This window comes from Heloderma suspectum, chromosome 12 (genome assembly GCF_057233095.1).
Source record: "Heloderma suspectum isolate Gila_16-S chromosome 12, 16-S_ref, whole genome shotgun sequence".
Classification (NCBI taxonomy): Eukaryota; Metazoa; Chordata; class Lepidosauria; order Squamata; family Helodermatidae; genus Heloderma; species Heloderma suspectum.
Window position 1 is genome coordinate 32326732 of NC_139469.1, and position 20798 is coordinate 32347529.

The 20798-nt window shown below is 45.5% G+C and overlaps 1 protein-coding gene across 8 annotated transcripts in view; it reads left to right on the forward strand.

Annotated features, from left to right (window-relative positions):
* LOC146336770 (lipase maturation factor 1-like) overlaps positions 1-20798 on the forward strand; it is a 294331-nt gene that overhangs the window by 79834 nt on the left and 193699 nt on the right. The gene's annotated exons all lie outside the window — the stretch shown is intronic.

A 20798-nucleotide genomic window follows, 5' to 3' on the forward strand; every position in this document is an offset into this window, starting at 1 on the left:
ATCAGTCAGCAAAAAAGACACCCCCTGTCCGCAGGCTTACAATCTAAAAACACACCACACTTAAGGAAAAAGGGATGGGGAGGGAAGAGGAAAACAATTAAGCAGACTGTCAGCAGGGCTGGTGGAATGACCCTGCCTCCTTTCTCATCTCCCAGGGCTGGGGGGGTAGTCCAACTGGAGCAGGCCCTGATGTTCCCTTTGCCTGATGTTCTTGACTTGGTTTCCTGTTCTTAAGGGCACAGTCCTATGAATGTTTAGATGGATAAAAGTCCTACAACTCCCAGCATTCCCCAGTCAGTTGACTGGGGAATGCTGCGAGTTCTACAATTTTTTTCTATCTAAACATGCATAGGATTGCGCCTCAACTGGGCCGATGAAAGACAATCGTTCTGAGGTGTGTAGACGCCAAGGTAGTTATGGTATACTTTTAAGGAGTTGCTTTTCTGGCTGACTGTGGCATGTAAGAAATGCCTTCAGGAAGGAAAGCTTCCATAAACTGAAAAACATTGGGTTCTGTTGTTGTTATTTCAGGCTGTTGGTGTAACTAAGGTAGGTGTGTGTATGCTGTGATACTACTGAATGTTGTAAATATTCTGACTGCTCGGGGGACAAACTCGGCAATAGAACATTGTCAAACTGGGCAGATTTTATTTTAAGGGAAGGGAAAACCGGGTTTGGCTGAAGTTTACAAGGGTTTGAGACAGGAGAGATTGTGTGATGCAGGTAGACGACAGATCTTTGAAAGCTGGAACTGCTGGTTCAAGGAAGGCAGTGAGGCTTAAGAGGCCCTGGGAGGAGGGATGTCTATATTCCTTATATTGATTTCAATCTAACAAATCTTTGGGTGCAGGTCTCATAGGGTGGAGTAGGCTGGGAAATAGATATTTTCCTTTAATTTCTCCCAACTCAGTGTTAATTAGGGATGGATGGACTCACCCACACCTGGTTTAGCCAAGCCGCCACTACTGCTCAAGCCCTTGGATGGCTTGGTGATGCCTGGCGAGCGCCATGGGGCTGCCCTTCCTCAGTGAGCCGCCATTTTGCACAAAATGGCGGCTCAGAGTGTTACTTACCAGGAAAGGCCCCATCCTGTCAATCCCTCCCCGTCAACCATGAGGGGTTGACAGGTGGCGGAGGCAGGAGTCCCATGACAACCCACCAACTGCTTGTTCTCTCCTTGCAAGGAAGAGAGAATGAGGGGCTGGTGGGTGGCGACGGGAATTCTGCCAGTCAACATTTTGTGCAAAATGGCAGCTTGAAGTTTTACAGAAAAGTAATGTTACATGAATGGCACCTGTAAAGGCACCATTTACACAATGTTACTTTTCCATAAAACCCCGAGCTGCCACTTTGCGCAAAATGATGGCTCGCTAAGGGGACAGGCGGCCGCTGGGCACTCATGGACTGTGAACAGATCCAGTAAGTGGTGGTGGCTCAGTGAGTGGGGTCCAGGGGGTTGTGGGGTGGAGTCCGGTGGAGTCAGTCCCTCTCCTGCGACATCCATAATGTTAATTGAAGTGCTTGATTAACTTGAGATATCACCTCTTGGTTGTTTCTGCCATTAACAAGGGTTGTTGTTTACTGCTTTTCCTGATAAGTGAAACTGAAATTTAAGAACAATTTTGGAAAGACAGTAATTCCTTGGCATTTCAGTGTATGAGAACTCGGCCATGAAGAGTGTAAACATTAGGAGCTGCAGCATTGTTCTCAAAATCTGCGCAACGTTCTCGTATCGCTGAAAGGTGTTAGCTCTTCCGTTACCCCGACAGAATAAATTGCCAACTTTTTGTAAACGTTTGAACTGCCCTGCAAACAAGCTACACGTTTCGGCATGCCAACTTGTTAAGGGGTGAACGATTTTCCATCCAGCCATACTTGAATGAAAACGGGAATCTCGAGGTCTCTTAAGAGCTCCCTCAGTTTCCGTGATCCTCCCTTGTGTTCTGTATCCAAAAGCGTTGACTAAAACGAGACAGAAAAATAGCCTCTTCCATCCCCATCAGTGCTGTCCATCGCCCAATTTCTCCCTCCCATAATTCAGATTGTTGTGTGTGTGTGGGGGGGTGGCCCAGTAAGCTCCTCCCATTGCCCCCGAGATGACACTGCATCCTCCCAAGAGGAATTGCAAGGCTCCATGGTCTGCGAAACAAATCAAGACTCCCCTTGCTTTATGCTTCCAGCAGCAAGGGACCCCTCAGGCATGAGAGAACTCTGCACCTGCTACAGGCAGCCACAGTTTAATCATCTAAAATTATTTTTGAAGGTAGGAAAAAGGCAACAGGCCTGCCTGCTTTTTTAGTAATTGCTCTCAAGGCAACAAATGAGAATCAGCCAGTTCTAGTTTATTTGCAGATTGGTCTCCCAGTAGAGTCTAACGGGGCACAAATCAAATTAGAATTCTGCGCCCTCCCTGCTAATCCAAATTGTGTTGCAAACAAAGCCAAATCTTCCAAATTTGATGTAAATTTGCATGTTCTGTTATTGTCCTGGGGGAGGGTCAAGGAAGCCACAACAAAGATGCATATATTATGGAAAATAACATTCAAGAATGCATTATGAATGGCTTAGAAAAAATGTGCGCATTAGGAAAAAATGCATACAAAAATGCATGCATCAGGAGAAATATGCACAAAAATGCTTATAAATGTTCATGCAAGCTTTAATTAATCATTCTCAACGTTTGTGATAAGCCAAACGAGACTGGGAAAAATGGGAAACCAAGAGAACGTGAAATTAAGAGATTCTTCCATCCCTACGCTCACTCAACTTTTGCGACGCATTTTGCAGGCATTTTTCCTATGCTTTCAAGCCTACCTTGTGACTATAGGGGCTAGAAATATGTGTGTTGTTTTAAACATGGATGAAAGGAAAACACTTCTGCTCCCAATAGCAAATTCCACACATTTTCAGTGCAATTGTGGAAATGAAGAATACATTTAGCCCTTTTATGTGTTAATGAGTATATCTGTGTAGTACAGCACTTTCAATATGTAAAGTGTTGTAGGATCTTTATCCTAATGATGCCTCTAGTACTGAAAGAGTTGGACTTGAATCTGAATGGTCTGGATCCATGTTTCAACTCTACCATGGATTCTTCGTCTGTCTTTGGGTAACTCTGTTCCACATTAGAAAATCTTTACCCTCCTCCTACACACTAATTCCAAATTCATTATCCAAGAGCCTATCTTTATGTAGACAGCACAAGAGTGGGGAGGCATCAGCAGACTTGAGGAAACCCCAAGTTTCGCAAAAGTACAAAAAATGTTTTTAAATGGTTTGATTGTGTTTTAATGTTTTATTGTTGGAAGCTGCCCAAAGATCATTGTTGTTTGGTAGCGTACAAATATTGCAAATAAATGAAATAAATCTTTAGGGGGGAATAAACCTAAGGTATGGGGTGGGGGAAGCAAAACAGCCCAAAGCAGATTGAGAATGCTCAGTGGGTAAAGAATGCTGACTGACTGTTGGAGGGAGGAAAATGGAAAACCATGTAATGGAGTGTCCAGAAGAGGGCATGGCTGGCTGGAATCCTGAACAGAAGCACTCCATGCTGCAAGATCTTGTTGCAGGTTCCACTTGTTGGAAGTAATAACACCGTAACTCAGAGGATAGCTGTGAGAGTAAAAAATAATAGACATTCTATAAAGGACTTCCATGTATGTTTCATTAAATACTAATAAAATGGATAAAATGGAGAGGAGGAGGAGGAGGAGGAAAAGGACCATGTAAGCTGCTTTGGTTCTTCTGCAAGAGGAAAAAAGGCGGGATATAAATGTAATAATCATCATCACTATTATTGAGAGCCAGCGTGGTGTAGTGGCGAGAGTGTTGGCCTGGCAGCTGGGAGATCTCGGTCCTAGTCCCCACTCAGCCATGGAAGCTCCCTGGGTGACTTTGGGCCAGTCGCAGACTCTCAGCCCAACCCACCTCACAGGGTTGGTGTTGTGAGGATAAAATGGAGAGGAGGAGGATTGTGTATGCTGCCTTGGGTTCCTTGCAAGAGAGAAAAAAAGCAGGATATAAATGCAATAAATAAATAATAATTATAATAATTATTATTATTATTTACAACATTTGTATACCACTCCACATTTAAACAGATTCCACAGTGGGAAACAGCAAGAGATAAAATTAACAAAAGACCAAAAGAATGAAACATGATATTAAAATTATACTTACAAAAGACAACAAGGTGCCAATAAAACCGAGGGTGGTCAACCAAGGAAGGCTTCCTGGAAACAGCTGTTTTCAGCAGGCGCTGAAAGCAACCCAGTATTGGCACCTGCCTGACCTCCAGAGGCAGGTTGTTCCATAGGATGGCTCAGTCAAAGTCACTAGTGAAATCCAAGTGGACAGAATACTGGAACAAGGTTTAGCAGTGGTTCCACAAGCAATGAGCTTTTACAGCTAAAATAATTATTATTTGAGTTTTCTCAGAATGCTAGTGGGAGGTGGGGCAGTGCCTATTTGTTATATAATTAAAAAGAGAGGTGTAGGGGCTTAGCCTGCGTGGGAGTTGTGCCTTTTGCTTTGGAAGGAAGCCTAGCTGGCTGTGTTGGGGCGGTGCTGCAGTAACTGGCTGGTGGGAGAAAGCATTCTCTGGGTGCTCAGAGGAAGTTTGCAAAGTATTCTAAATATAGCTCTAAATCTAAGGAAGGGGCATGGTCAGTGTAATCAGGTCATAAGTGAGATGTGGTTATTTATTCCTTTATTATCAACCAGTTGGTAACCCGCGGACACAGTTCGTGGAGAAAAATCAAATCTCACAAAAACTTTAACTTAACAGCGTTTATTGAAACATCCAGAGCGTTACATCTTTTATCTTTACAAAACCTCCTTAAATACAGTGTTCGTAGTGTAAACTCCAGGGCGGCCACTGTAATGTCCTTGTTCTGGTCCATGGACACCTTGAATCCTGAGGTTTGCCCATGAGCGCACAGGACTCCTGGCACGTAGGGTTGTCCATGGCAGAAAAGTGGTGTAGGCAGAGATGCCAGCTCGGTGCACTGACTGTCCCTGGCTCTTGTTGATGCTAATGGCAAAGGTGAGATGAATGGGGAGCTGGCTTGGAAAGCGAGGTGTCGCAGTGCTGGCACACCTTGACACGGCTGCCGGTATCTAACCCCTTGGTATTGGTTGCAGGACACGTGCCGACAGGCACAGGTTGCCTCCTGAGCCTGGGCTGGTTTGAGATACTGACTGATGCAAGGCTGGCCAGAGCTTCATCATCATCAAAAGGCTGATGGGTTGCCTACATATGCAGGCTTGCTGAAGTGGGCATGGCAGCATCCAGGTGGAGGCACACAGCTTCTTCTCTAGGGGCTGGAAGGGTAGAATTAGCGTGGCAGGGTGAGGCTCACTTAAACTTGCGGTTCGCCTCCGGTTACGGTTAGCGACAAGCGATTGATGTCTAGGCATGTTAGTAATGTGTGGAATACAGTCCGGGCCAGAAATATTGGAACAAGGATAACTGTTTTGGCAGTTGGCCTCTGTACACCACCACATTGAAGTTGAAGGGAAACACACCCAGATTGGAGCGAAGTCAGGACTTCCAGCTGTAATTCAAGGGGTTTGACAAAAGTGGGGCACTAAGCATTGAGGAAGGACAGCCAGTGGCATACACACATACCCATCGTTGGGGGCTCATAAGTAATGGAACAAACCAACATCATTTCAAATGTAAGGATCGCCTTTAATACCTGGATGAAAATCCTTTGCAGTCAATGACTGCCTGAAGTCTGGAACCCATGGACATGAATCCCAATGCTGAGTTCCTCCCTTGAGATGCTTTGCCGGGCCTTTACTGCAGCTGCCTTCAGCTGCTGCTTTTGTGGGTCTTTCTGTCCTCAGTGCTGTCTTCAGTAAGTGAAAAGCATGCTCTATTGGGTGGAGATCAGGTGACTGACTTGGCCATTGAAGAACATCCCACTTCTTTGCCTTCAGAAACTCTTGGGTAGCTTTTGCTGTACGTTTTGGGTCATTATCCATCTGCAATATGAAGAGGCGTCCTATCAGTTTGGCAGCATTTGGCTGAATCTGAGCAGAAAGTATAGCTCTATACACTTCAGAATTCATCTTGCTGCTTTTATCAGCAGTCAGGTCATCAATAAACACCAGTGACCCGGCTCCATTGGCAGCCATACATGCCCATGCCATAACACTACCTCCACCATGTTTGACAGATGATGTGGTATGCTTTGGATCATGAGCTGTTCCTTTCCTTCCCCATATGTTTGTCTTCCCATCATTCTGGTACAAGTTAATCTTGGTTTCATCACTCCAAAGAATCTTATTCCAGAACTGGGCAGGCTTTTTATGTGTTTGCTGGCAAAGGCTAATCTGGTCTTTAGGTTCTTGAGCGTTACCAATGGTTTGCACCTTGTTGTAAAGCCTCTGTATTTACATTCATAAAGCCGTGACTTGACTGTAGATGTTGACAATGACATGCCTACCTCCTCAAGAGCGTTCTTGACCTGGCTAGATGTTGTGAAAGGCTTCCTCTTCACCATGAGCAGAATTCTGCGGTCATCCACTTGAGTTGTCTTCTGTGGTCTTCCAGGCCTTTTGCTGTTGCTGAGCTTGCCAGTTAATTTCTTCTTTTTCAGGATGTTCCAGACTGTTGAATTGGCCACTCCCACTGTTTTTGTTATCTCTCTCGAGGGTTTATGTTGTTTCCTCAGCCTAATGATGGCCTCCTTCACTCGCATGGACACCTCTTTGGACCTCATGTTGGGAGTTCCTGTGAACAGCTACCAAATGCAAATGTAACACTCAGAACCACCTCCAGGCCTTTTATCTGCTTGCTTGGTAATGGGGTACCCAGGAAACAGGCCACACCTGGCCATGCAGCTGCTTGTCAGCCATTCGTTCCATTACTTATGAGCCACCAACGATGGGTGTGTGTATGCCACTGGCTGTCCTTCCTGAATGATTAGTGCCCCACTTTTGTCACACCCCTTGAATTACAGCTGAAAGTCCTGACTTCGCTCCCATCTGGGTGCGTTTCCTTTCACCTTCAATGTGGTGGTGTGCAGAGGCCAACTGCCAAAACAGTTATCCTTGTTCCAATATTTCCGGCTCTGACTGTATATAAACCTTATTTTGTTAAATTTAACAGCTACAAACTTCCTATCTGAGCAATAACTAAACTTTGACTGGGTTACTTTTAACTATAGGTGTCTCTTAATCTCTTCATGATTGTTTACAGGCTGTCTGTTACTGGCATATCATTGTACTTTGGCCTGCACCTGTGTTTATAAAGGTACACAGGAACATTTTTTGTATTCATATTTCATTTTGCTCCAATTTTCAGTTATGTATGTTTAGTAATACTTGACATTTTTTGATGTTAAAAATAAAACTTCATAGTACATTATTATAGAAGATAGCCTAATTCTTAAAAAGCTTTATCAATATAAATAACCTCCCGACTTTGAATTATATTGAAAACCATTGTTATTCATGGAATCTGCTTATCAAGAGCTTTCCAGTGAAGTGTGTTTTATGAGAATCGGTCAACAGAAAGGCAATCAAAAAGGGATGACCAACTAACTCTAGATTTGAATTATATATATATAGAATCATAGGGTGGAAAGGGGCCTACAAGACCATTGTGTCCAACCCCCTGCTCAGTGGAGGAAGGCTGATTCCCAGGCGGTCTCCCATCCAAGTACTAACCAGGGCTGACCCTGCTTAGCTTCCAAGATCAGATGAGATCGGGCGCATCCAGCCCTTTGGGCAAATAGGGCAAACAAACATGGGAATATGCCTTAGGCTGAGTCAAGCCCTTGGTGCATCTAGCCCAGTATTGTTGACACTGACTGGCAGCAGCGGCTCTCCAGGCTTTCAGGCAAGATGCTTTCCCAGTTCTACCTGGAGATGCTGCTGGGGATCTGAGGTGTTGCTCGGTGCTACCCATAGGGGCCCAAGCCCTGACTCTATTTCCCAGAACCCTGAGTGTCCATTGTTGCCAATGGAAGGGTTTTTTCTAAGCTTGGTTGCCATGCAGGGGGTGATTTTCAGGGGGATCACAGCTGGGGAGGGAAGAGTTAACCCTCCCCTCCCCTTCTGCTGCACCCCCAAAATCCCCCCTCCCCAGTGTGGCAAATAAGCTTAGTGGGGAGGAAAAACCTTCCCATATGTGCTCATGGAAGCTTTTCCTCTCAGCGTAATGCGGGAGGTAGGGGTGATTTTCTCCAGGGAAAAGAGAGAGAGAGATAAATTGGAAAGTGCCTCTGTCATGTGTGTATGCATGCACATGCACAATGTTTTCCCCCACGTGCTGACACCTCTGTGCAAGCCAATATCTGCCACATTAAGGAAAGAGGTCTTCAAGTACGTGTCAGGGTGGAAACTGAGCCGATAGAACCCCAGAGCAGTTCTGATTCTGAGGACGATCAGCAATCTGTGGGAGAGGAGCCAGCTCATCCCTCACAGGCACAGCAGCTGGCAGAGCTTCCTCGTGCCGGCATTCCTGAGATAGACAGTGATCCTAGCAGTGAGAAAGTGTGGGAAGGGGGCTTGCTAGACGCTCGACACAGACGCAGGGAGCGATGAGCAATGGTGGGCGCGGAAAGGAGGCGTAGTGCCCGTTTGGCGCGCAAGCAACAACTGCCTCCCGTGGACCCAAGGGAAAGAGGGAGGATCTCTCCCTAGTCCATAAGTTCAGGGCCTTCAAGTGACTCTCCTTCAAATGGGGACCAACTGCCTAACCCGGAGCATAGGCTACTCTGCTGTTCCTTGCTTAGTCGCTGGTGATTCGCATCTGAAAGAGTCATTAAGTTGTAAAAGGATTAAAGCCTTGAAAAGAATCCTTTCGTCTGTGTCTTGAGTTGGCTATTGGAGTGTACTGAAAGAGGCCGCCAGGGTGCTCCTGACAGTATAGCACAGCTCCAGAGGAAATTCGGTTTTGCCAGAAATCGCTGCATGAACTACTTGGTTTGCCTGCAGATTCCTTGCACATTGGATGCTCCCTCCAAGAAAAGAGGACGAAAGAGGACACAGTTTGCATAACATTTCCATATACTAATTTATAGGCATAGATGCAAATTAAGAAATAATTTATGTAATCTAAATAGCGATGCAGTCCATCTCACCGGAGTGGGGAAGACTACCGCCGTGTGCCCCGTGTGCCTGCTCGGTCTGCTGTCCTGGTTTCTTACGGCAGCTCATCTTCACAGCTGGCTTAGACTGGGCAGCCCTTCAAGCAGAGCGCTGTCCCCGGAAAGCAGGTCACAGGGCCGCCATTGGTGAAACGCGACTGACATACCGCTTCTCATTGGAGCAACCCCGAAGTGGTTTACAAAAGAATAAAAAACAAACGAGGCAGAAGACCGCATGCATACGCAATACTATCATGAGATGAAAAGAGAAGGCTAAGAGACCAAGACCCAATACGTCTACAGGAGTTTTTAAAGAACTCTATGTATGCTGCTGGTGATGTGCAGTTGCACGAAGCGGATGGGCCCAAAATGTTGGCGGCTGTGCTAACAAACCCTCTCGGGGTCAACGCCAAGGGTAGGCGTGGTTGGGCACCTGCCAAGGGCCCACACCCCAGCAGGGGCCCAGGGACAAAAGCCCGCTGGACTTGCTGCTGCTCTTCACCATTGTAATCTTCTTGTTCACCTGCCCTTTGCTTTGGCCCGGACAGCTGTGGTGGTTAGAGGGGCAGTAGAAGCCACTGCCTACATGCTCACTGGCTCGTTGGCACCAATGCCTGTCAAGCAAATAAGAGGTGTCAATGGGGAGAGCGTGAGGAGCAATAGCTGATGGTGACAATGGCAGTAAGGAGGTAGGCTTGGTGGGGGATGGGGCCCATTGTGGGTGTCTCGCCCAAGGGTCCTTAAAAACCTGGGGCTGGCACTGGTTTCTCTTTGCCCATGCCTCAACTAGGGATGGCTGATGTGGGGAAATCCAGCCCTTTTGGGGCTCACCAGATTTCCCCGGAGCCTCTGACTCGGTTTGCTCTTCCAAGTTGGCCTGTAGGCTTTTTCCTGAAATCCAAGAACCTTCTTGGGGGCTTTCCCCCTTAAATTCACAATCTGCGCAGTTTGCGGCTGTGATATGCTTAACTTTGCACAAATTACACTTGCAATTTGCACAAATTAAGCAGATTACGGCCGCAACTTGTGTAAATGGCAATTTTAAGGAAAAGGGAAAATACTGAAAATCCATGAGCTGGCTGCCTCGGTACATATCAGGTTGGGCTAGCTTGCGGGAAGTGAGCCAGAGTCTGGGGTGGGGGTTCAAGCTGAGGAAAGCTCGGTGAATTTCAGCCCCCTCCCCCCCAGACAGCTTCCTCGAACATCCCTGGGCTTGACTGCTATTCATACCTTGGCTGCAGACAGTCGTGCAACAGGTGTGCGTGTGGTCTGGGAGGAAACAGTTTTGTGCATTAAACTTCCTTTTCCGTGGGCTGTCAGCCTTGTTATCCTCGTCCAGAAGGGATTTATACACATGGTTGGGCACTGTGATGTCAGAGGTGCCATCAGTCACTGACCCATGCTGGCCTGGATTAAAATCCTCCTTTAATGACCTTTCCATCTTTTCCGTGCTACTTATATATCAACAAGTGAGACATCCAAAGAGACCCCTGGGGCTCCATACGTTTCGCTGAGAATTCTGTCTGGGTACACCTGGAGAATTATGACTCTGTCGATGGCCAGAACCTCAGATCTTTTTATTTTTTTAGTTTAAAAAAAGAGAGAGAAAGTGTCTCGCTATGAATTATAAATATTCTCAGATTCATTACTTGGATATGTTAGGCATCTACAACCTAACAATAACAATACAAAAAAGTTGTGCAGATGCTGCAATCCTTCGGCAACCCTTCACATTATCCTCTGTAAATGTTTGGAGGAGTACTCTGACTTGGATGCTCTGACTTGGATTCCTGCATTGAGCAGGGGGTTGGACTCGATGGCCTTGTAGGCCCTTTCCAACCCCACTATTCTATGATTCTATGATTCTGCTGTCGGGTAACGCAAGTTAAAACAGTCCCAGTCACAAGAGGGTTTATAGAAGGAATGTGACAGCTCTTGAACCCCTGGCCAGATCCAAACCGGTTCGTGTCCCTCTGTGTCTTTCTCTATGCTCCCTGAAGTAGGCTCAGAGATTGGGGTGAACAACCCTGCCATATCAGGCTAAAATCCATCAAACCTAGTATTCTGTTCCTAAGGCAGGCAGCCAGATGCTTCTGGAAAGCTCACAAAGGAAGACATAAAGGAAACATCCCTCCCTTGCTGTTTGTCCCTGGCAACTGGCATGCAGAATCATAGAATCATAGAACAGTAGGGTTGGAAGGGGCCTATAAGACCGTTGAGTGCAGCCCCCTGCTCAGTGCAGGGGTTCTGTTTAAAGCATCCCCTTACAGATGGCTGTCCATTCTTCACTTGAATACCTCCAGGGACTGAGAGCCCAGCACCGTCACAAGGCAGTTGGTTCCATTGTCTGGCTGCTCTGATCGTTAGGAAGCTTTCCCTGATGTTCAGCTGAAATCTGCCTTCCTGTAACTTAAGCCCATTATTTCATGTCCTGCAGTCTTGGATGGTAGAAAACAGGTTGTGGCCCTCTTCTGTGTGGCAGCCCTTTAGGTGCTTGAAAAGTTCTATCCTACCCTGCCTCAGCCTTCTCTCCTCAAGGCTAAACATACCCAGTTCCTTCAATCTTTCCCTATAGGACTTAGTTTCTAGTCACCCGATCATCTTTGTTACCTTTCTGTGAACCAATTTATCTGAATCCTTCTTAAAATGTGGTGTCCAGAATTGGACGCAATATTAATGTTGAGGCCTGACCAGAGCAGAATAGAGTAGAACTATTACTTCCATTGATTTAGAAACTATATTTCTATTGATGCAACCTTAAATTGCATTTGCCTTTTTTGCAGCCACATCACACTTCTGACTCATATACAGCTTATGATCTGCTACAACTCTAAGAACCTTTTCACATGTACTATTGTCAAGCCAGGTATCCCCCATCTAATACCTGAGCATTTGACTTCTCTTTCTTAAATGAAGAACTTTGCAATTCATCTCTGTTAACTTATAAATGGCTACTAGTCATGATGGCTGTAGATTACGTCCAGTGTCAGGAGAACTCTGCCTGTGCATGCCAGTTGCTGGAGAGCATGAGTGGGAGGGTGCTACTGCGCTCATGTCCTGCTTTTGGGGTTCCCACGGGCATCTGGATAGCTACTGCGAACAGAATACTGGACTAGATAGGCTTTGGTCTGATCGAGCACTGCTCTTTTTATGTTTTATGTTACACAATCAGTCAGCAAATTTCCTGGTCCTGCCGTGTCGAGCAGTTGCCATTACACCATACTCTGTGTCTTACTGTTTTCTCCCCTTTCCCTTCCTTCTTTTCTCACATCTGCCAGGTAAGCAATAGGAATGCTTATGGAATTTGAATTTTGCAGATTCCAGTGCAGACTGACCTGATCTGCACCTCCCAGACTAATATGTGAACTGGAGCATAGTTATCTTTCCGTTTTTGAATTTCTCCCAATTTTCCATTGCAGTTCTTAGATAAAATATATATACCCAAATATATTTAAAATGCATATTTGGGGTTAAAATTTATTTAGAAATGTGTATTTTGTGAGAAAACATGTTCAAATATGTATTTAAATATTTGAATATTTTTGTGCAAATTTTTAATTTTTTTTTAAAAAAATCACAAAATAGTGCAGGAGAATGGAACAGACTTTTGTGAATGAACACATGCAAAAGTGACACAGACCAGAAATAGACTTATCTGCCCATTCCTAGTAAGTGATATGGCTAAATTATTTTAAAATGTTTAAATATAAAAAAATCATAATTATAATAATGGCATTATTTTCAACAAGTGGAGCCTGCAACAAAACGTTGCAGTGCCAGGCAGGCAGGCAGGCCCTTTTGCAGGATACTCCATTCCCTAACCCTGGGTTTTCTGCCCCCCCCCCCCCCCATGGACACTTAGGCACCTGGTAAAATTCAGTGCTGATTAGGTTGCTTTGCAGGTTTTTTCTCCTGAAATATTTGTTGTTCTTCTACAAACCTTGGGGTTTCCCTGCACCTACTGATACCTCTGACTTGTGCATGGATGGTGCTATTTTGGCTACATAAGGATCCATATTCTAAGAACTGAATTCACTATTAGTATAGGATACCTCTACATTTTGCAGCCTGTGGACAGGTCCCTTGAAGTTATGCATTGAATCTCACTTTAAAAATAAATACATAAAAATCTTTGCTCCTTTCTGTCAGAAGTGTCAAGTTTTATGCCTGTGAGCCAAATCCTAGCTGCCCGAGTTTCCCAAATGGCTATCTGTCCTTCTCCATGTCATCAAGTTCTCCCCCCCGCCCGCCCCACTCCTGGACCTCTGGTCCATTTGGTGGTCTCCTGGCTTTTTTCTCCTTCCACCCCCATTCTAACTGCTTGAAATGTCTCTCCTAAGACTTAGTTACTGGAAACAAGGGTTTTAAACTCAAATAGGCTGGCATTTTTGGTATTTTACCCCACCCGTTTTATCTCCCCCCCTCCAAAAGAAACCCTGGTATGTAGCCCCTGAGAGCATCTCTAAAATTGAAAGAGGTTCGTCACTCCTGCTTTATGTTTTGGTTTCTTCTGTGCAGCTTCATAATGTGAATGTTTTGGCACAAACCAATTGCTGGAACAGAACAAGATCTGATTAGTTAAGAAAGAAGATGAGTCCTCCGGACAGCAAAAAATTGCTCTGAAGAAAGCAGAGTTGGCTCCCCAGCTCCAGAAAACCATGTTAGATGTAATGTCGTAAACCAAGGATTTTGTTGCATTCCTGTTTTTGAAACCAAATGGGCTGTAATCAGAAGCTTTAATTGACGGCCACGTCGCCCTCCTTTTGCCATTACGTCTCTGAAGCAGAGAATAATTATTCCAATTTGTTTTATTGCATTAACGTGGGCTGGGGTGGAACATAAAGGGCGCTTTCTTTTTGCAGTCCTTTTATCGGTATTCATACATGAGAAATCAGAAGAGACAGACTTCTGCAGTGAAGCTTCATGAGAATTTTTGGAAGCTGATGTCTACAATGTTTCCAACCTCTGACCTTCCAGCTGCAGACCTCCCTCTACTCTGTGGGGATCCCATACTTGACTTCTTAGCAACCTCCTTTGTGCTTTTCTGATCTTGCTTCACTTGTCCGAGTAATAGCCCTTTGGCAAGAGGGCTCTGTGGGTTTCTCTCCCTGTGCCTCCCCCCCCCCACACTTCAGCTGCTCAAAAAGGCACATAGCGAATGCATTGAGAGCCTCTCAAAAATCCCACTCCCCCACCCCTTAGAGTGCGTCTTCAAAGCCAGTCAAACTCTGGTTACGGTCTTGCTACTTCTTTATTTTGTAAAATACTTTTTCTGGTAGCACAGATTTAAAAAAGGGGAGGGAAGAATCGGCCCCCCTCCCAACATAAGAGGAACAAGATTGACTTACTCAGGTGTGCAAATTTTGGGAGTCTGGGTGCGTGCACATGTATTTGAGCGAGTGCTTACTCTTTGGTGGGTGGCTGGAAATCTGTTGTAGCTTTATATTTACTCTGTGTCCATATGTTAAAAAAAAACCCAAGCAACTCAGAAATAGGTATACATCACACAAGAGCTAGTGTATTGTATTGTCAGAGTGTGATGCCCCTGGCCCAAATCTTATCTGTGCCATGAACTTGCAACCTTCTCTATTCTCAGTCTTAATGCCCCCACTGCAATACAAGGATAATTATATTGGCTGCGGTGTAAGGATTACTGACATAATGTGTGGACATTGTTTTGAGCACTCTAAAGTGTGATATGCTTGGTGTAGTGTGGTGTAGTGGCTACAGCGTCCTTCCCTCAACTTGATACCCTCCAGATGTGTTGAATTGCAACCATAGTACTGCTGGGAGGAGTAGTCTAAAATATCAGAGGGCACCAGGTTGGGGTAGACTGGCTTAGGGTGGTGTGTTCGGACTTGGGAGACCTGAGTTCAACCCCTTGCCCCGCTACAAAGCTCGATCTTAGGCCAGTCTGACAGTCCAAGACCAATCTCACAGGCTTGTTTGTATAAAGAGAAGATCAGCCTGGCCCGAACGGGATGTAAATTCCCCCTGTATAGTTCACCACTTTGTTCTGGCCTTGAATAACCTAGTTGCCCGCTTCTACCTCTTCCTTCCATTTCCCTTCCCTTGTGTGTCTTGTCCTCTTATTTCATAAGCCTGGTGACAAGACCTCTCTGTCTCTTTTCTTTTAATATGAACTGCTCACGAAGGCAACAACTGGCTGAAAGGCGGGATAAAAATTCAGTATCTAAATCAGGAGCAAGGAACCTGCTGCTCTTCAGATGTTTTGACTATTTGTTTATTTAGTTCTAACCTGCCTAATAGCTCACATTCTCTGGGCAGATTACAGCCAGTTAAAAAACTAAAATGCCATTTTAAAATACCGTTAAAATATAAAATTCAATACAAATATTTAAAAGAATAAAATACAATATAATGCAAAACAATAAACAGCACACGAATCAATAAGCAGCCATAATAACCTAGAACTAGGTCTCTAAAATATTAACCTAGAACTTGAAGTCCAAATCAGCCCCTCATCAGTAGCCACGGATGTAGACAAAACACACTCGAGTGGTGGGTTAGGAACAGACTTTACTTGAGAGCTTGTTACATCTCGAAGTAAATTGGCTGAGGTCAGCCTCGTGCTCTGCATCCCTGGAAGGAGAATAGGAGAGTAGGGGGAGGAGACAAGGAAAAGGCAATGCCATCTCCCAGAGATCCCCTCCCACCTGACTCAGGTACATATTAACCCTTCAAGTTCAGGTTGAGTGACTCATGGCCTGAGTCCCTCCAACAGAACTAGGTCTCTAAAATAATAACCTATACCTAGGTCTCTGTAACTCCCTTATTCTGTACCATTGACCATGTCGGCTGCGGCTGATGAAGTTGCAGTCCAAAACATCTGGAAGGTACAAGGTTGCCTACCGCTCCTATAACTAATACAATGCAATAAATAAATTGGCAACCCCTATTCAGGCATTCTAACCCCTGTGCCACTAGAATTGCACGAGGGAGAGCAGAAATGCACGTGCTACCTCTGTTTCCTCCATGGCCCTCCACGAGTTGATGAGCAGCTGCCTGCAGTCTGCATCCTCTTCTGTGCATGTAGCCTCCCTACACGCTCTAGAACCCTGATCCTCCAAATTGCATCCCAAACTGCATGGGAGCCTTCCCAAGTAGAAGAGTGCCCCCCCCCCCCCGGAGACATCCACCCTCGTGGAAGGTGATGGAACACTTGTCCCTGCTCTCTCTCTCTCTCATGTGATTCTACCCCACATGAGTAGAATCACATTAGGAATTAGAACATCCGAACAGAGCTGGAGCGAGGAGAGAAAAATACTTGAAGTACTTGAAAGGTTGTCACAGAGAGGAAGGCCAGGATCTCTTCTCAGTCATCCCAGAGTGCAGGACACGGAATCATGGGCTCAAGTGACAGGAAGCCAGATTCCGGCTGAACATCAGGAAAAACTTCCTGACTGTAAGAGCAATACGACAATGGAACCCATGACCTGGGGAGGTGGTGGGCTCTCCCACGCTGGAGGCGTTCAAGACGAGGCTGGACAGCCACCTGTCAGGGATGCTCTGACTTGGACTCCTGCATTGAGCAGGGGGTTGGACTCGATGGCCTTGTAGGCCCCTTCCAACCCTACTGTTCTATGATTCTATGAGAAGAGAGTTGGTATAGCACCTTCAGCTCCTTGGAGGAATGGTGGGATTAAAAAAAAATGTAACAAACATAAATTCTAAGTCCTTTTATTACTGTTAACCATTTATCCATGGAGTGTCTTGAGCATTCTGCCATGCTGAAATGATGGAGTTCCGTGTGTGTGTGTCTGTGTGTATATATATTTGGTGCTTTCTAAAATCCCCACACTTGGTCTGTTAGAAGGATCCTTTCACCTGCATGAATTCCCTTAATTTATGAGGCTTGGGTAGAACAGGGGTACTTCAAAAAGAAAATATTCTTCCAACTCTGAACTCACTCATAATGACCATGTCACGTTCCTCCTTCCCCTCTGCCTCAGAATCCTCCCACTTCCCCCAAGCTGGTATCAATAGAATTTTGGAGACGTCGCTTAAGGCCGCCCGTCTCTCTTTCATTGTCATCTTGAGCCGTGCTAGCTGTTGGTCTGTATCATTCTCCCACCCCCAAACCACGACTTCTTTAGAATTAATTTTGGCCTGAAAAAGACTCAAAGATGGCTTTGTTCTTTTTGACACTCTGTAGGAATTTAAGAAAAAACCCAAACCCTGACATCTGCATTATAAAAAGAAGGGGCGGTGGAATTCAAGATAGGAATATCATTATTTATCCCTCTCCCCCACCCCATCCCCCAGTACACTCACTCCTGCAAGAATTTTTGTAGGATGCCATTTTTTGAAAACCATGAATGTGGCTTATACCAGCTTAGTGCGTGAATGACGTTTTAATTATTTAGGATTTATCATTGTGAATGGGGGCTGACATTGGGTGGGGCAGGTTGTATAAGATAAAAAGAAATGGATTTTGTATGACAGAAGAATATAAAATAAAAATTTCTTTTGATACTGAAAGTAGAATACAGTGCAGCTTAGTGGATTTATGGGGCATAAGGAAAATGTGATTCATGTTTCTTCTTCCCCCATTCCCATTTTGAAACTGACTGCCATTGTACACTGCCACAGCTGTGCCGCTCCCTTCTAGTTTATTCTTTACTCCTTATTCTCTAATCTTCCCCCTCTCCCCACATCACAAATAGGTACTCCATTTTTGACTGTTTCCAGGCATGTCATCATGTTTTTTAAACTTGGGCAGTGTGACAGCTGAAGACATAGGGCGTTTTTACCTGAGGCATTTATCATGTGCTTGTGATTGTTCACCCATGGAAGTTTGTGGGTCCTTTTCATGACGTCATCAACCTCTGGTGCCTCTCTCATTGTTTCTTAGGTTTATTCTGCAATTTTAAAAACTGCCTAAAATGCGATAGCAACCCCCACTGCGCCGCCAAAAACCGCATCAAAAAGGTGGTGTATTTCAAGAATATCGCGCAATATTTTAGAAAACTTGCAGCACCACCTACTGGCTGAATGAATGAAACATATGGAACATGCCACAAAGGGACCGGAAAAAACAAGGGGAGGGGGGGAAGCACGTGTACTGTGCCCGTTGTAAACCCACAAAGACTCTGGAAAACGAAGCCCCAGTAAATTTGAGGGAATTTTCCTTAATGTAGAGAAGCTCACTAAAAAAAAAAATTAGTCACACCTCATGTTTACATCCAGATAGTTTTGCTTTTAGGTGTATGGAAGGGTAAGCATTACCATTTTGCAGAATCCCCAACCCTCTTGAGTTTATGCCCAGGACACTGTTCTAGCTGACCTTCCAATTTGGTGGGAGGCGAGGCTAGAACAGTAATTCACACTGAAATGCAACAGGCAGAAAGAATGACAAACTTCTGTCACATGATCTAGTTGTATGTGATGCAGTAGAATAAATCCCTTCCTTGGAAGAGAGCTATATATAGCAGGGCTGGGCCAAGATATTTTGCTGTTTGAGGCAGAACAGAAATGTCCCCCACCTTCCTTAGTCAAGGTGCATAGTACCCAAGGGCAGCCAAGTTATTTTGACATCTGAGGGAGATATCCCTCAAGTGGGGCTTCCCTTCTCTGGCAGTAAAAAAATACCGTAATAATAAAATTATGTTAGTTATTTGTTTATTTACAATACTTATATATCACTCCACATCAAAAGATTTTGGAGCGGTGAACAGCAGAGATAAAAGAACGAAACACCATGTTAAAACATTTTAAAAGAAACACCTTCTGAATTTAATAAACTGTGGCTGGTCACTCAAGGAAGGCCTCTCGAAATAACAACGTCTTCAGGACATTACATTCAGGATAAATTAAATTACTAATCATTTGTTGTCCTTTGGTGACACCCCAATTCAACTTCCGGAGGCAGCCCTCCTCATTCTGGCTTGGGGTCTATAGAGCAGTAACTTGCAGGGATGCAACAGGGTAGCTTCCCCTGCTACAGAAGAGTGCTGTGGGATCACAGGTAAAGCAGTACATGTGAAAAGGATCTAGGCATCTTAGTGGATCACAAGCTGAACATGAGCCAGCAGTGAGTTGCGGCTGCTACAAAAGCTGATGCAATCTTAGCCTGCATTAACAGAAGCATAGTGTTCAGAGCATGAGAAGTAATACTTCCACTTTATTCTGGGCTTGTTGTGCTGCATCTGGAGTATTGTGTTCTGTGCTGGGCACCCCATTTTAAGAAGGCCATTCACAAACTGAAGCATGTGTAGGGAAGGGTGACCAGGGTGATGATGGCTCTGGAAAAAGCTGGGTGTGTGAAGACTGAGGGGAGGTGTGATAGCAGTCTTCACATATCTGAAGATGGAGCAGATGTACTCTCTGTCGCCCTAGAGGGCAGGACTAGAACCAATGGGAAGACATTGCAGGGAAGCAAATTCCAGCTAAAAAACAGGAGAAATGTTCGACCAGTAAGAGTAGTAAGGCTTCGTGGAACAGGCTTCCTTGGGAGCTGGTGGGCTTTCCTTTGCTGGCAGCATTTAAACAGAGCCATCTGTCAGGGATGTTGTAGGTGCATCCTGGTTCCTTTCAGCTCTCTGATTCTGTTGCTTACAGTAGACAAGCAGTTCTCCCATGACACACTCTGTGGGAATTACTGCACTAGGGCTTTATTCTCTGTACACAGCATTCCAGCATCTCCAGTTAGGGTTTCCTGACACCCTAGAGAGCTGCTGCCAGTCAGTGTCAGCAGTACCAGGTGTCAGGGTTGGATCTGAGCCCATAGAGTCCCAAAGCAGCTCTGATTCTGAGGAAGAGATACAATCCGTGGGAGAGGAACCCGCTCGTTTTTCAGAGGCGCAGCTGGAGGGAGAGGCCCCCCCCCCGCTCACATTCCTGGGAGCGACAGTGACCCTGGCATGGAGAGGGAGGGACAACTTGAGATTCTAGGCGCAGGCGCAGAGACAAGCGAGAGATTGCGGGCGCCGAGAGGAGGTGCTCAGCCCGCTTGGCGTGACGACAACAGCTGCGCCCCGATGCCCCATGGGAAAGGAGGGGACTCTCCCCCCTACTCCTTAAGTTCAGAGAGTTGCCGCACTTTTCTCCAAACGGAGACCAACTGACTTCCTAACGCTTAGAATCCCCTGGTAGGCTGCTCCTTTGAGTTTTCCACTTAGGCTCAGGCAATTAGCATCTGTAAGCGTCATGAGGTTGAATGGAAATAAAGCCTTGGAAAAGAGCCCTTTTGTCTGCGTGCTGATTCTGGCTACTTGAGGATTTCAGAAGGCAGCAGGGTCGCTCCTGACACCAGGCTAGATGGACCAGTGGCCCGACTCCATGTAAGGCAGCTTTCCATGTTTCTACCCACAGCGATAAACCATGGCTTACCGCTACGAGGTCAAGCCACGGTGAACTTTGGGGTCTTGCACTCCCCCTCCTCCTCTGGTGCAGCTCTGAGGAGGAGGTCTGTTCTGTTCTAGATTAGCCACACGACATCTGTTATGACATCTGAGCCCAGACAAACTACGAGGAAGTTTAACGACGGTTAGGTGCAACAAGCCAGTCTCATAAGCTACAGCGTGAAGTTGGCTTGTTTCAAATCATAGTTAGGGTTAGCGCAGTTTGTCTCGGTTTGGGATATCGCAACAAGCTGTGGTTAATCTAAACCGGAAACGGAATCTTTCAGTCTCCTCTCTGTGGCCGTACCAGAGGAGGGTAGAATACTGTGAGCAC